Genomic DNA, 12,604 nt, shown 5'->3' with positions numbered 1-12,604 from the left:
TGTACAACCTGTGCTTTTCCTTTAAGTCCCGTATAGTATTTTCAATATTTCCTTGAATCTGAAATAATATTTTTCTATTAATTTTTTGTTTAACACAATAATAGTAAAAAGTAAATACAATTTTAATATTAACTTTTTCATGTAAAATAAAAGTATCCAATGAATTTTGGATACTTGGTTTCCAATAGGTATAAGGCCTTTTCAATGATCTCAGTCTGCAAGAAGATGGTATGAGAGATGGCAGCAACATTAGCAACTTGAGATTCCTGGTTTCTACAAAATTCCAGTAGTTATTGAGCAATAAATATAAAAACAATAATAAACATAAAGAATTAATAAATTTTATGAACTAGTCTAAAAATACACTGTAAAAAAGGGAGTTAAATTTAAACTCCCAAGGGGATTCTATAAAAGTCGCACTCATTTGGAAGTTAAAGCGAAGGGAGTTGGATAAAAGGAATTGAAATTTACATAGTAAAAAAATGTTATTAAATTAACTCCTTTATGGAGTTGATTTTTAAATCGAAAAATTCCACTCCCAACTCCTGTGATCGTCAACTTCCCAAATATTTTATAGTGTAGAAATTATTTTTTAAACAGAGTAATTTTTAATTACTACGAAAATTTCTTTATTTGTTATAACATACCATCTGGAATATTTGCTAGCTTTAAAGTTGATAGCAAAGACAAAGCAGTTTTGTCTTTTACTTCTGTTTGCATTAGGTTAAAAATATTGAAGGCAAACTGTCTCCATTCCACAAAAATTTGTCCTTCTCTTCCGAATTGAAATGTGAAATCGCTGTCTATCTGCAATTTTATGAAAATATTTTTATTTAACTATATAAATTTGATATCCTCTGAGGAAAAAGACCTTAGAAGAAAAAATTTAAAACCTATTTTAAAATTTGTATATGAAAATACACATAGAGAATCAACTTTCAATGCAAGCGATTGATGGTTAAGTCTTCATTACAGACAAAATATACAATATAAGCTAGCATTGATTATACAGAAACCAAAAGAAACTTTTAATCAAGGTAAAACTATTTTACAATCAAAAAATTGTTTTAAATTGAATTTTGATAATATATAATATTACAATCTCTAAAAATCAATTACTACAAAAATTTTTAACAAAAGAACTTTAGTACTACAATTTTTCAAAGATTTCAAGTTCAAATCTCCAGAAATTCAATTATTTCTATAATTATCAAAATAAAAATTTACTTCAAAAATAATCATTTTCAATAATTTAAATAAAATTATTAGCAGAAATCCAATTATTATCTAAGCTTCAAAAAAGTATTGAAACAATAAACTTTAAAAAGATTTCCAATTTAAATTTTCTCAAATTTATAGGTTTTAAAGGTTTTCTTTACAAAAATTCTATTCTAAAGTAAAGATTTTCAATAATTCAATACCTTTAATAAAATTTTGATAATCTAATACTGTAAAATATTTTTAAATTACATATTCAGCGAAATTTAATGGTTTAAAATTCGTAAAAATTTTCAGCAACTATAATTTAAAAAAAGTTTAAACTTGATTAAAATATGGTTGTTTGAATTGATTCGTGAAAAATTAAATTGCAATTTAGTAAAAGATGGGAATAATATAAGTCTAAATTTTTTAAAGAATTGAAATAATTAAATTTTCTATTTATTAAAATTTGGATTGATTGAATTTTAAACTGATTGCATTTTTTATTCACTAAACAGGGTGCCTACTATTTTCGTTCAACAAAAATCCCGGTTTTTTCATCTTATTAAATTTATTTGATTTCGAACATAAATAAATCTACAATTTGCTTTAAAAATTTGTATCACAGTTTTCATAAATAATTAAATTCTTTTGACTAGTTTCTTTAAATTTCTTTGAAAATAATGTTTTTTAATAATTTTAATTAAAAATTTGGAAAATAATTGACTTAAACAAAGAATTTAAAAAATTTTTTAAAGTAATTTTGTCTGTTCATAATTATAATTGAAAATTTGATTAGTTCAATTTAATTAAAATGTATTGATATTAAATGAATTCCGGCAAAGAATTTTACTATTTATAAAAGTAATTAAATCCTTCAAAAGAATGTTATTATTTATGAAAATAATTAAATGTTTGGGTAGAATTTTATAAAAAATTTTGAAAATATTTGAATTCTGAAGAATAAGTTAATTATTTATAAAAATAATTGAAATTTTGAGGAGAATTTAAAAAAATTTCTAAACATAATTGAATTTCTGTGAAGAATTTTATTGAAATTTATAAAAATAATTGAATTTTTGTAAAGAATTCTTTTTAAAAATAATATTCAAAAAAATTTAGTAAATCTGAAGAACTTTGCTTTTTATGGAAATAATTGAATTCTTGAGAAGAATTTTTTTACAGTTTCTTGAAATAATTAAATTTTTTCGACGAATTTTAAAAAAAATTTAAGAATAATTACATTTTTTGAAGAATTTAATTAAAATTGTATTAAAAATAATTGTAATTCTGCAATGAATTTTACTATTTATGAAAATCATTGAATATATTGAGAAGAAATTTTTAAAAATAAAATTAAAATTCCGGTGACTAACTTCCCTTGATATTTTCGAAAATATTAAATAAAATTCTTTAAAAGAATTTAATTATTTTTAATAGAATGTAAAGAAACTTTAATTATTTCAAAATTTTTTAATTATTTATTTAAAAAGTTCAATCATCTTGAAACAATAGAATTTCAAAATTTCAGAAATCTTATTTTTCAGAATTCTCATAAAAACTTAGCAAAAATTCAATTTTATTAAAAAATTTTAAGTGTGTCTTTTTATAAATTAACTAATAAAAATTTTAATTATTAGTCTTTGCACTAAGAAACATGAATACATTAGAATGTGACTCTTTATAAAATTCAATTATTTATCAAATAATTAATTCAAATACTTTGAAAATTTGATTTGTTCAAAAGTTTCTAACTGTGAGTCCAAAATTTGCAATAATTAAATTTTTATTTTATTTATACAGCAATTATTTGCTGATTAAAATTGTATTTAATATTAATTATTGAATATTTAGAAAAATCTCAAAAAATTATTTCTATTCAATGAAAATTTGGATTAATTTAATTTTTAATTGACAGAAATTTTAATGGATTAAAGTTTAGACTAAGAAAATTCAGAAAAAGAAAAAATTAGCAAAATGCGTGAAACAGGGAACAATTTAACAAAATAAGTAAAAAAATTCAAGAAAGTAAAATAAGAGAATTTTTAAACTCCGAATCATTCATTTTTCCCACGCGTATAAATAAAATATGTTTTCATAAAAATTTTATTAAAAATTTTGTTCTTAAATTCTTACGAGTTCTAGTCCACGAGGTTGCATCAATACGGTCCAACGTTCAAATATACTTTGAATATTTCCAGGAGCCGATTGGAAATCTCGTAGTCGAAATTCTTGGCACTTTTGAAAGTTTTTGACAACTGAATCCCACGGTTCAAAGTTATTCAGTAGCCACTGAACAGCCTCATTTTTGTATCGTTCTTCATCTAAAACTGAATATTGTAATCGTATTTATTCAATTATATTTAAATTATACATTTTTTATTAAAATTTAAAAAACTTATTTTTTTATACTGTAGATATTTTCTTACGTGCAATATTGGTCGCTTGTTCACCGTCGTCGCACTGTTCGTCAGTTTCCTTTTCTCGGGAGAAACCGATTTTTTTTGAGCTGTTATCCAATTTCTGTACTTATCTGGCAGTTTACCCCTGCTCAATAGTTGTTGAGGCCCATCTGTTTTTGGTGGTATATAATATATTCGTTCATCTTCTTTTGGAAACACTTCCACTATTTTTTTGGCTAATATGTTGAAGTGATGATTTTGCATTCGTGGCCTTAAAGTAAACATAAATAGTTATTAAATATTTTTGAAAAAGATTTTTTTAATAATATTAATAAAAAATATCTTAATAGATTTTTTAATTTGTTGCTGATTAATTATTAAATTCAATAATTTTGTATCAAAAGACCCCGCACAAAAAGTACAGAATTTGGTTCCCGGTCAAATTTGTTTTGGATTTTAGATTTATGTTTGGGTTTAAGTAATTTGGAACCAATTTATGTACTTTTTGTGCGTCGTCCTTATTTAAAATTTTATAATTGTGTTGTAATAACTTACAATTCAATTTTAGTATTATATTTATCGAATATTAAGGGTTTTTCCATAAGGGTATTAATAATTATCTCCACCAATTTTTTTTGAGTGTCCGAATTTAATACTTTTTCCTTGCTTATAGCAAGTAATAATTTTCCCGTATTTGTGCTGTCTAATATTTTTTTAAATCCTAAAAAAACGTTTCTTTAATAATTAAATTTAGTTTTTTATATAAGTTTTGTAAATTAAAACGGAGTGTCTATTTGGCCCGTCAGCGGGACAAATAAGTTACTTTTATTATTTGGCCCGTCACCCCACTTCCATACATATTTATACATTTCAAGACAGGCCAAATAAAAAAAGTAGTTTATTTGGCCCGTCAGATAACAAATTAGCTGTAATTAATAACAATAGATTATTATCATTACTATTTTTACAAATAGATTAATTTAATCACCAGGTACTATTTTTTACATAAATTTGACAGGTAATGTAATAAGAAAATTCTTCTTAAAAATTTTAATAAAATTCTTTGAAACGATTAAATTATTTTTAAAAAAACTTAAACGAATTTTTCACAAAAAAATAAATTATTTTGGCAAATAATCAAATTCTCTAAGACTCAATTAGTTTAAATATCTACTATTTCAATACAATTTCACGAAAAAAATTAATATTATTTATAAACAAAATTTTGATAAAATTCTACGTGAGAATTCAATTATTTCCATAAATAAATAAATTTTTCGCAAGAGTTCAATTATTTTTATAAATAAAAAAATTATTTTCAGAAATTCAGTTATTTTAAAATATTTAAATAAAATCCTTCTCAAACATTGAATTATTTTTATAAATATTAAAATTTTCACAGCAATTATAACTTTAAAAAAATTTTATAAAGTCCTTTGGAAAAATTCATAAACTAAATTTTAAGAAATAATTAAATTAAAAAAAATCGCACAAATTCAAGACTCTCATTTTTTTATGAGAATGTAAAAATTGTATTCTTCGAAAATTTTCATTATTGTAAAAATAATATTATAATTTTTATATTTTTAAAAAGTTAAATTTTAGAATAATTACAGTTAAAGTGAGAAAAAGTGAAATTATTGCAAAAGTAAATAAGTATTTAAATATTTATTTAACCATGAATAAAAATAAGCCTTTTCAAGAAAATTAATCGAAATTTTTTTTTGTTAAATTCCCGTAAATAATTTAAAAAAATGAAATTAACTTTCCAATTAATTGGAAATTTTGTCAAATTTCATTGAATTATAATTTATATTTTATATATAATCTATTGTTATTAATTACAGCTAATTTTTTATCTGACGGGCCAAATAAACTACTTTTTTTATTTGGCCCGTCTTGAAATGTATGGAAGTGGGGTGACGGGCCAAATAATAAAAGTAACTTATTTGTCCCGCTGACGGGCCAAATAGACACTCCGAAATTAAAATTTTTGTATAACTTACAAGTAAATGAAGATCGGAAAATGAATCTCTTGTTGAACTTGTTTTTCTAACATCGGAAAAATTTGTTGTTTTTTTTGATATTGTATTTTGTTTAGGGTCTGCTTTGGAATGACTTGCTTTGTTTGCTTCTTTTGATGAAGTCGGTATATTGTCGCATTCTAAATCAAAGCGCACGTCAAAATTGTTGACGGGCTCTTCATCTAAACGTAATTTTTTGGGAGGCTCTACTTGATCGTTATCTTGTCTTTCTACGTTCCGCTTTCTGTTCTCTTCATTAATCTATCGGAAATATAAAAACTTTATAAAGTTCTTGTAAATAATAAATAAAACACTAGCGTAAATAAACTTGAAGGTGCATGTAAACGTTAATAGATCTTATTTTACCTTTTTTTGTTTTTTAAACTCGTCTAAAAAAGTTTTAAATTTTGATATAAAACCAATTGGTTGATTTAAAATAAGTTCGTCAATTTCATCTTTTGATAAATGACAAAGGGTAAATTCATCAATTTCGTTGTCTAAAATAATAACTCAACTCAATTTAAAATAATATTTAGTCAATTTATTAAATACGCGAGTAACGGAAAAATCAAAAATAAACATAACCTCTAAGTTTTGCAATATTCATGATATAGATCATTGTTGTATGCGGGTAAAGTTTTTTACTTACTTTGAAAGATGGTAGAAATAGTTTCGGAAAATCCCCAGCCTTTTAAAATTGAAGAAACACTCATGTCGAAGGCACAATTAACACTTAGTCTCTTTTTTATAAAATTTCCAAACGAGAAACACTGGAGAAACACAAACACACAATCGTCGTAAATACAAATTTTCTAACAGTCAGGCTTGCCAACAGTTTCGACAGTAGTCCCGCCTGAAGTTGAGCCTGCGCAGAACTATTTCACTTTTAAGGTTAGTACACAGTCACCAGGTTATGGCATGTGAAAGACCTTATGATTAATTATGGACAACCAATCACGTTTGTGCATTTCGGAAAATCCAAAAGAAAATAAATTTGACATTAATGCTCTATTATTAAACACATAACCTAACGTGAGTGTTCTTAAGTTTAAATCAAACATATTTTTGTTTTGATTTCAATGTAAAGTTTATAAACATATATTATATTTAATTTAAACATAATTCTTCTTGAATGAAACAGAACGTTCAAATAAATAATGTTTTTAAATGAATGTGGTGGATATTTTCTATTTATTAACTTTAAACTTATAAACTGTGTCGAAATAAATAAAAACGTTGAAACTGATGTTTATGTTTGAAAGAACAAATTATTTTTCTCAGTGTAAGATTCTCTATTTCGTTTTTGTCAAATGGTAATACGTAGCTTACATTAATGTTTACAATTTTGTTTAATGTTTGTGTAGTTGGAAGATACAATTCTGTGTTTTCTAAAAATACTTTACATCTTGAACCTTGTATTAAACTAGCATGGTGAATTGTAATAGTTTCAAGTCCGTCGTCACAATTAATGTCGATAGTTGGGAAATGAGCACAAAAATTATAAAAAAATATACAACTTGGCAGCGGTTTTTAATATTTATTTTAAACTAAGCAACTAAAGAATGCACTGAAAGAAACTTTGTTACAATATATGATAAAGCCGAAAGGAAATTTTAGTATTTTATTTTTTAAACGTAGGACATTCAGGGTTGATATAAAAAATTTATATAAGTTTACGAATAGCTTTTAAAGTAACTATAATATTCAAGAAATTAAAAGTATTATTTCTTATTTTAAATTCAGAATTTTTGAATATTGATAAAAGTATACGAAAAAACAGTAGCAACCAGTAGTGAGTAAACAGACCCGCCCATTCGTTATTTACAAAATTTATACGAAAATTCAGAATGATTTTTTCGTAATTTGCTAAAACTGTTAACAACAAATCAAAACTATAGTATATGGTCGTGACAGCAGACGATACTGTGGAAATATGTGAGCTGTCTTATATACTAAACAGACAGATTTTTCTGCGCTTGTAAGATAAGTGAAATTATTTTTAAAAATGTTTAAAACCAAAAATAAAAATTATAATTTATTAATAAAAAACCAAACATAGTATTGTTTTTTGAAAAACAATTTTTATTTAACACCTTTAAAATTAAACTGAAAAACAGTTAATCGTACAGACGTAATAGATCGTAGAGACGCGTCGTGGCGGATTTATTACTGCTCGTTCAGAGTCCGTTAATTCAGGCAAGACTCATTCGTTCAACTTCGGCAAATTTCGACAAATCTCGTCAATCTGTTCTTTTTATTTTTCGTACATTTTCATATCAACTTTATCAAAATTTGAAATTATTACAGATTTTCCACACGTAAATTTACGCAGAAATCCATTCTTCGAATGTACAAAACGTTGAATGCTAAAAACGACGAATGTTCAAAACGTCGAATCGTCATTTAGTCGAATGGTAAAACCATCGAATAGTCCATTCGTCGAATGCTCAAATAGTCGAAACGCCATCTGTTCGAATTATCAAGTAGTAGAATGGTAAAGTTGTCGAATTTTCAAAACGTCGAATGATAAAAACGCCGAATGCTCAAAACGTCGAATCGTCATTTAGTCAAATGGTAAAACCATCGAATAGTCCATTCGTAGAATGCTTAAATAGTCGAAACGCCATCTATTCGAATTATCAAGTAGTAGAATGGTAAAGTTGTCGAATGTTCAAAACGTCGAATCGTCATCTGTTCGAATTGCCAAGTAGTAGAATGGTAAAGTAATCGAATGGACAAAAAGTCGAAACGCCATCTGTTCGAATTATCAAGTAGTAGAATGGTAAAGTTGTCGAATGTTCAAAACATCGAATCGTCATTTAGTCGAATGCTAAAAACATCGAATCTTCATTTAATCGAATGCTAAAAACATCAAATTCTCAATTCGTCGAATGTTCAAAACGTGGAATTATCAATTCGTCGAATGTTAAAAACATCGAATCGTCAACACGTCGAATGTTCAAAACGTCGAATTATTTATTTATTTATTTATTTATTTATTCAAAAAATCGTTGTTCCTAAGGCTAATCAGCCTACCGAGGAACAAATATAGGTTACATTTTATCTTATCATTATAAATATAAACAGAATAATTATAATAATAAAGTATACAAAAGAAAGCAGAATGTTTTACAACGACGTAAATAAAATATAAATGAAAAAATCAAGTATATGAATATACTTATATAAATTGTGTTAATATCAAATACAAAAACAATACCTCATCAGTATGTTATATCGAACAGTTGACTGTTTCTCTTAAAAAGAAAGTTAAAATAAAGCCTTTTAAACAGTATTTGATCAGATACATCTCTTATAGAAGTTGGAATTTTATTCCAAAGCCTAGCACCTCTAACTATAAATGACCTCTGCAATTTGCAAGTACGATAAGGAGGAATAATTAAAACATTATTTCTTTCTCTAAGCCTACTTTTAGCTAACATGTCTGGACTTTTGAACTCAAAAAATTCAAAAAGATAAAGTGGAACCTTATTTTTAAATATTGAAAAAAGGATATTTCCAATAAAATATTGCCTCCTACAAGCCACGTTCAAAAGTCCAGATTTGATTCTATATTGCGTTATATGCTCAGTCTTCGGAAGGTCATAAACAAATCGAATACAGGCATTTAGCGCTCTTTCTAATTTAGTATTCAATTCATCCGCAATATCATCATATACAGCACAACAGTAATCGAATAAGGGAAGAATGAGTGATTTTACCAATAATAATCTAGTTGAAGTAGGAAGTGAACTTTTATTTCTGTTTAATTGTGTCAAAACTGAGAAAGTCTTGCGTGAAATACCACATACATGCTGCCTCCAAGACAAAGTTCGGTCTATGGTCAGACCCAGATCCCTTACGGTTTCACTAAATACGATAGGCATTCCTTCTACTAAAATAGGGGGAAGTGCACTCAACACGTACATAGCTGGGTTGCCGGAGGAGGAAATTACCATAGCTTGAGTTTTTTTAGCATTAAGAGCAAGACCGTTGTCACTTGTCCATTTTACCACACTATTAATATCTTCTTGCAACAACTTAACTAATTCCGAAAGTGATGACAAAGGGCCAGACAGATAAATCTTAAAGTCATCTGCATACTTATGGTACTTACAGTATTTAAGTTGCTTTCCGAGATCGTAGATAAACATATTAAAAAGCAAGGAGGAAAGAGAAGCGCCTTGAGGTACCCCACATCTAAGCAAGTCCCAATCAGAATAATCTCCGTTCCCATCCACTACTTTCTGATATCTACAAGTCAAATAAGACCTAAACCATTCACAGACAGACTTGGAAAAACAAAATGAATAAAGCTTATTAATCAACAATTGGTGGTCAACAGAGGGGAATGCTTTAGAAAAGTCGAAAAATACAACAATAGTAATAAGTTTAAGATTCATAGCCATTTTTATATCCGTTGTGAATTTTAATTCGGCAGTGCAGGTGCTATGTTTAGAACGAAAACCAGACTGTAAAGTTTCAAACATGTTATTAATGGTGAGGTAAGAGGTAATCTGTTCAAACTATTTTTTCCAGAGGCTTCGATAAAGCACATATAATTGATATCGGTCGATAATCAGCAAGGGTCTTGGGATTTTGTACTTTTGGAATAGGTCGAATGATGCTCATTTTCCATAAATCAGGGAATATTCCAGTCTGTAGAGAATAATTATATATATGCAGAAGAATGGGGAAAATAACAGGAAGCGATAAAATTATCATTTTAATAGATATTTGATCATGTCCCAATGCTTTAGATTTAATTGTATTAATAGTCTTGAATAAACTGTCAGGGGAAATATCATGAAAAAAGAAGTTGTTGTCATCAAACAGATCGGAAACAACAGTAGTCGACGCAGTTTGATTGCTTGTAGTAGTAGGAGGATTATTGCCAAAAATAGTTAAAAATTCATCCGCACGAAAACTTCCATCCAACCTCTTCCTTTTAGTAGGTATCAAATTAAGTTTCCTCAATGTTTGCCATATGTCTTCACCCTTACTTCTATTTTTAATTAAGTTAAAATTATATTTATTGTGTGCGTCTCTAATTTTTGTTTTAACTAAATTCCGAACTTTTTTAAATCTAACATTATCATAAATATTTTTTGTTCTTCTGAAAATTCCGCGCAATTTATTTCTCTCTTTAATAAGACTCCTAATTTCACCATTCATCCAAGGTGAGAATTTCTTTCTATACTTCATCTCATGAAGTGGAGAAAAAATATCGAAACACGATGTCAAATAACCCACAAGCGTATTAACCTTAACATTTACATTCGGCTCGGAATAAATGTACTCCCAATTGTACGTTGATAAATAATTAAGGAAATCCGTCTCAGCAATGTTATGTAAATTTCTTATTAAGTTAACTTGTTGATTATTCTGAGAGTTATCTGTACCAAACTCAAACTTAATATTAATTAAATCATGGTTGGACAAAAACGGCACTGGACATTGATAATAAGCTGTAACTTTATCCATCTCATTGACAAACATAATATCTATCCTGGTACTAGAGCCATTCACATGATGAGTAGAGTCGTGAGGAACAACACACAGACCAGCAGAATAAAACATAGAAGTAAGATAGTCTGTTTTCGAAGAGCACTGATTTAAATCGCAGTTAAAATCACCCATGACAATTGTATTATTATAATTAATAATTAAAGAAAAAATTTGACTTTCAAGTTCTTTACCAAATGAGACATTTGGAGGTCTGTATACTACACCAACTAGAGCATTATCGAATTGAGATTTCACCTCAACAAACAAATATTCTGCAGCTGGGTAAGGACCCTCAGAACTCTTTGACACTAATGAACAACGTAGTCCCGTACGAACGTAGAGACACACTCCACCCCCTCTACATCTTTCTCTGTCATTCCTGAAAATTACATAGTTATCGAGTGTAAGTAAAGCGGAAGAGAATCTTGGGCTAAGCCATGTCTCAGAGACAGCAATAATGTCGTAAGAGTGTGCATTAAAATAGTTTTTAAATTCGATAAAATGAGCCAAGAGAGACTGAGCATTAACGTGACAAACAAACAAAGTGTCCATTACAATTGTACTGTGAAAATTATCTTTGGGTACAACTCCAAAATAACAACTTCAGTAGGCCCAGAGACAGCAATTTCAAATACAGATAATTCAATAAATATGTAATATAATTTAGAAATAATTTCAAGTAAAATAGATATATTGTTATTCGTGTAATACCATTCATAAGTAGAAATTTCGAAAATATTGTTAAGTAAGAGATGCATAGTAACGAACACATAAACAAAAGTTTTCATTAATGAGGCATTGTTCATGTAAATAATAAAAATAATTAGAAAACAGTAAGTAGAGATTTTGTAAAAATTGATATGAATCAGGAAAAGGTGTAAAACAAATATATTCTTAACAACTAAAAGAAGCATAAACCTTATAATTATTTAATCATAACTCTGAAATGCAGTTTCATATAATTTGAAAATAAAAAATACATAATGCAAAAAAAAAAAAATTTTCTCTCCTATTTTTTAGTATAATTATTTAAGGCAAACGTAGAAACACAGTAAGAAATATTCTACAAAAACAAAAAAAAACTTGTAATTTAGTCATTACTTAATCATAACTCTGAGATATATCCATACGTAAATAGAGAAATAAAAAGAATATATGGTGCAAACAAAGAATAAAATTATATTAAACTCCCTGAAGCAGACGCAAAAACAGAGTAGAAAAATATCCTATAATAAGTAATTTAGAAAAAATTGTGATAATAAAATAAGAAGAAAAAAAAATAAAATAAACATCAGAGATGAGGTAAAGGAGTACAATAGAATACCAACGTGAGAATTAGTGTTCACTGTTGAATTTTCTTTATAGCTTCCAAATTATGTAGCTGAATGCGTGGAGTTCCGTTGTCCCTTCTACAGAAAATCCTACCCTCTGCCAACCAAAGAAATTTGATTCCTCCACTCTTCTTAACAG

The sequence above is a fragment of the Leptopilina heterotoma genome, unplaced genomic scaffold (assembly GCF_015476425.1).
Source record: "Leptopilina heterotoma isolate Lh14 unplaced genomic scaffold, ASM1547642v1 Lhet_57, whole genome shotgun sequence".
Taxonomy (NCBI): Eukaryota; Metazoa; Arthropoda; class Insecta; order Hymenoptera; family Figitidae; genus Leptopilina; species Leptopilina heterotoma.
The sequence above is the reverse complement of the archived record's forward strand: the minus strand, read 5'-3'. Positions refer to the sequence as shown.